We start from the raw sequence: 5,201 nt of genomic DNA, 5'->3' as shown, positions 1-5,201 counted from the left end.
GGATGGCAATGTTGTGAGCTTCTTAGCCAAGCGCATACTATCTATAAGAGTTCATTGTCACACAGAGTTTTGTGTATTGGTCCGTTATACTTCCGGATGGCAATGTTGTGAGCTTCTTAGTCAAGCGCATACTATCTATAAAAGTTCATGGTTACACAGAGTTTTGTGTATTGGTCCGTTATACTTCGGGATGGCAATGTTGTGAGCTTCTTAAGCAAGCGCATACTATCTATAAGAGTTCATTGTCACACAGAGTATTGTGTATTGGTCCGTTATACTTCCGGATGGCAATGTTGTGAGCTTCTTAGCCAAGCGCATAGTATCTATAACATTGATAGTAATGGTCTTCTACTGTGTTCTAAAAGTCCAATATTGATGTGTTTTATTTTTTTACTAACGCTTTTTACACGTTTTCTGTAGATAGAATGAAGATGACGTCGTCTTTGTTATTGTTTTGAAGAATGAAAACAACTCACTCGACGTGCCATGTGGAAAAGCCGATAAGATTGTATTTTGACCAATAACATCAAACCGCGCTCATCCAGTGTGTTGTTTTTAACACAAAACACACTTAGTACACGATCCAAATGTAGCATTGCTTAGAGATTTTAACCAAAACTTTTATTGTGGCTTTATTATTCTTGGTGTATAATGCATCCTGTGATCGCGCAAATTGTATGATTAATTAATTCTGGGATTGAAGTTTCTGTTATTTCCGCATTTGGCGTGTGAGTATATTTATAATGATCAAAAATTGTACTTACATAGCTTTATTTAATGCTTTAATCGCATAGGGCATGAAAGTAAATTTATATCTCTATTTGTGCCACTTTATGAAATATTTCTCCGACGACAATAAAAGTGTATCCAGAAAGAAAAACATTACAAATATGATCAAGTTTTGACTTTTATAAATTCTGATCACATGGCATATGAAAAGTTCTAGCCAACATGAAGAATAAAAAGTACCGATTTTCTTTGTTTAGAACCAGGCTGCTCGCCGTTGCTGGGCGACGTGACGTCAGACTATTGAATCCAATTAATGGTTCGCCCGTTACTTAGCATTAACCAATCAGAATATTTCCTGCCATTTACCCCGTTTTGTCCCCTTTGCTTTTTATTATTTCCTGTATTAAAAGGCATGAGATACCCTTAGTACATGTCAAACACACAAATATGTCAGGCCCAGTTAATGAGTATTTCTCACAATATTTTGACACACTGATAAAGGAATTGCATCGCAAAACCTGACGACACGATGCATTTTTTTCAATCATCTGTGTTAAAATTGTGAGTGATGCTCAGGATCTGTGGGTGTTTACTCCGGGTGACAGGCAAGCATTTAAAGGTGGCTATCGGTATTCGTTTGACTTCGGGACCAAAATATACTTTATTTTAAATTTTCGAGTCAAAAATAAAACAACTTAAATGTCCATTCGACTAGATCTAATTTTAATAAAACACAATAACTGACGTAATTTTCAAATGTGTATGCTCTGTATGTTGATTGAAGAGCTGAAGGCTCATACTAGATAATAGTTAAAAAGGCATCCATGTCAATAAGTAGTAATCGCTTGGCTAAGAAGCTCACAACATTGCCATCCGGAAGTAGAACGGACCAACACACAAAAGTATGTGTAACCATGGACGTTTATAGTCTGGATAATAACGTTAAGTGAGAATTACTCATAAGCATGGCTGGCAAAAATCAATAACAAAGACCTGAGTGACGTCATCTTCGTTCTATGTATAGATAGTATGCAGATGACGTCACTCAGGCCTTTGTTATTGTTTTTACCATCCGCGTTTGTGAGTTGTTCTCACTAAACTGTATTAACCAGACTATAAAAGTTCATGGTTACACAGAGTTTTGTGTGTTGGTCCGTTATACTTCCGGATGGCAATGTTGTGAACTCCTTGGCCAAGCGCATTCTATGTATAGCTTGACAGGCAAAACAACACAACGTCACAGAGGAACCACCAATTGGATTCAGTAGTCTGATGTCACGCCGCCTGACAACGGCGGCCATCTTGGTTCTAAACAAAGAAAATCATTACTTTTTATTCTTCAAGCTGGCTAGAACTTTTCATATGTCTTGTGACCAGAATGTGTAAAAGTCAAAACATTATCAAGTTTATGTTTTTTTTTTCCCTCTGGATACGCTTTTATGCTCGCCGGAGAAATATTTCATACGGTGTCCGCCATTGTTCCGATAGTTTAGAGCCAGTGTTACTAAGTTACCATGCGTCATTAGGAAGGAAGTGACGTTACGACTATTGAATCCTATTGCTTTATTATATTATACAAACACGGGGAAATGTTATGTAACATCGACGCGAACAAGATGAAAAAAGGGCGGAGAACTCGTGACGTCACACCGTGCTCTTTTCCGGTTTAAAACACATTGAATTGGAAGTGTGAAACTAGTCCTCCGGAGGTAATAGTGAACGATGAATAGGTTACATATTGAATCATAAGATGGCATAACTATTTTAATGACAAGATGTATAGATAGAATGAAGTTGACGTCACTCTGTTCTTGGTTTTTTTTGTTTTTTTTTTGCCATCCACGTTTATGAGTAATACTCACTAAACGGGATTATCCAGACTATAAAAGTTCAAGGTTACACAGAGTTTTGTGTGTTGGTCCGTTTTACTTCCGGATGGCAATGTTATGAACTACTTAGCCAAGCGCATACTATCTATAGATAGAACGAAGATGACGTCACTCACGCCTTTGTTATTGTATTTTGCCATCCGCGTTTGTGAGTGATTCTCACTAAACTGTATTAACCAGCCTATAAAAGTTCATGGTTACACAAAGTTTTGTGTGTTGATCCGTTATACTCCCGGATGGCAATGTTGTGAGCTTCTTAGCCAAGCGCATACTATCTATAGGCAGATTCTCAAGATTACCTGGCGTAAAAGAGTGAGGATGGATGCTCTTCATTGACGCCTTGTATTTATAGATAGTATGCGCTTGGCTAAGAAGCTCATAACATTGCCATCCGGAAGTATAACGGACCAACACACAAAACTGTGTGTACCCATGAACGTTTATAGTCAGGTTAATACAGTTCAGTGAGCATTACTCATAAGATAGATAGTTCGAAGATGACGTCACTCAGACCTTTGTTATTGTTTTTGCCATCCGCGTTTGTGAGTTGTTCTCACTAAACTGTATTAACCAGGCTATAAAAGTTCATGGTTACACAGAGTTTGTGTGTTGGTCCGTTATACTTCCGGATGGCAATGTTGTGAACTCCTTGGCCAAGCGCATTCTATTTATAGATAGAATGCGGTTGGCCAAGGAGTTCACAACATTGCCATCCGGAAGTATAACGGACCAACACACAAACTCTGTGTAACCATGAACTTTTATAGTCTGGTTAATAGATAGTATGCAGATGACGTCACTCAGGCCTTTGTTATTGTTTTTGCCATCCGCGTTTGTGAGTTGTTCTCACTAAACTGTATTAACCAGACTATAAAAGTTCATGGTTACACAGAGTTTGTGTGTTGGTCCGTTATACTTCCGGATGGCAATGTTGTGAACTCCTTGGCCAAGCGCATTCTATCTATACAGATTAGTGAGAACAACTCACAAACGCGGATGGCAAAAACAATAACAAAGGCCTGAGTGACGTCATCTGCATTCTATTTATACAGACTTAATAACAAAATACCATCACTCTGAAAACAGAAGATCATAATTTACACGATGTATTTCCAGTCCTCCGAAAGCGTTGTTTTACACTTTCAATGAGATTGGAACCATTTTTTTGACATCACACTGTTGTTCCCTGTATTGTTATGTTCAAACACGGGTAAACATTCTATGTAACATCAATAATATTATATAGAAAATATGCACTTGTCTAAGAAGCTCACAACATTGCCATCCGGAAGTATAACGGACCAACACACAAAATTATGTGTAACCATAAACGTTTATAGTCTGGTTAATACAGTTTAGTGAGAATTACTCATAAACGTGGATGGCAAGAAACAATAACAAAGATCTGAGTGACGTCAACTTCACTCTATCTATACTCGTAGGTAACATTGATGTGAGCAAGATGGAAATTAAGACACGAAATCCTTTGAGCAAAGAAATGTCTTTAGACCTTACATAACCTTTCATAAGGGGGCAGCGTGGCTCAGCGGTATGGTCTTTGCTTCATACCCGAAAGGTACCGAGTTCGATCACCCGTCACTGCGCTCTTTGTGGCCTTGAGCAAGTCACCTCGCTCTAGCTCAATTTGCGGCGCTGCATAGCGGCTGACGCCTAGGTTATTCCAGTCTGCCCTTAGAATAGACCCTAGAGACAAATTTCCCCTATGGGATGAATAAAGAGAAATTTATTTTTATTTTTATTTATTTTTTTCACTGCACTCTGGGGGGGGGGGGGGGGGGAAATATTTAAAAATTTGGCCAGAAAACTCGTCTTTTAAATATCGATCGATTTTAATGACTCTCAAGTTGGCAAAAACTCTCAAACCTGAGATCTCACGAGGTCTGTATCAGAGTCCCAGGTTTGAGAGTTTTTTGCCAAGATGAGGGGTCATAATTTATATCGATTGATATGATTTGGAGGAAGAGTTTTCTGGCCAAATTTTTAGATACGTGTTTTCCAGAGTAAGGCAGTTAACTTGTAAAAAATTACCGGACACTTTAGAACCGAACAGGCAGAGAAGGCTTTCCAATGAAGTCCCAGGTTTGAGATAGTTGAAAGACGACTCTACTGTTCATAATTTTTAAAGTGTTTATGTCACGAGTATGTCAGAATACAATTTGGTTATCAAAGCCTAAACATTAAACAAAAGAAAAAAAAATTAAAAAAGAAACAAACAAAACAAGCACAAAAAGAGCATTTATATGGCGCAATATCCACTAGATCTGCTCAAAGCCCTTTGGAAAGGGTCCCCAGCCAACAGCAACACTTACTGATAGAACGAAATTTGAATTATTTTCCGACAGAGACAACGCTGTTAACGGCCTGATATTCATTTTACACCTGAGTACAGTGAGAGCTGTGAGTAAAGAGCTTTTTTTTCAATTACTAAACTCTAAGCCGCTCAGAGCGGGACTCAAACCCAGAACCTTCCGTTCAAAAGGCGAGTGCCATACCACTTTAGACAGTATGCGCTTGGCTAAGAAGCTCATAACATTGCCATCCGGAAGTATAACGGACCAACAC

At 38.5% G+C, this 5,201-nt stretch overlaps 1 protein-coding gene across 4 annotated transcripts in view; it reads right to left on the bottom strand.

Annotated features, from left to right (window-relative positions):
- Window positions 1-5,201, bottom strand: part of LOC144956203 (stimulated by retinoic acid gene 6 protein-like) — a 744,310-nt gene that overhangs the window by 431,817 nt on the left and 307,292 nt on the right. The gene's annotated exons all lie outside the window — the stretch shown is intronic.

The sequence above is a fragment of the Berghia stephanieae genome, chromosome 10 (genome assembly GCF_034508935.2).
Source record: "Berghia stephanieae isolate SIO BIC M18660-M18661 chromosome 10, UCSD_Bste_1.3, whole genome shotgun sequence".
NCBI lineage: Eukaryota > Metazoa > Mollusca > Gastropoda > Nudibranchia > Aeolidiidae > Berghia > Berghia stephanieae.
Note: the sequence above shows the minus strand (reverse complement) of the source record. Positions and strands in the feature narration are given on the sequence as shown.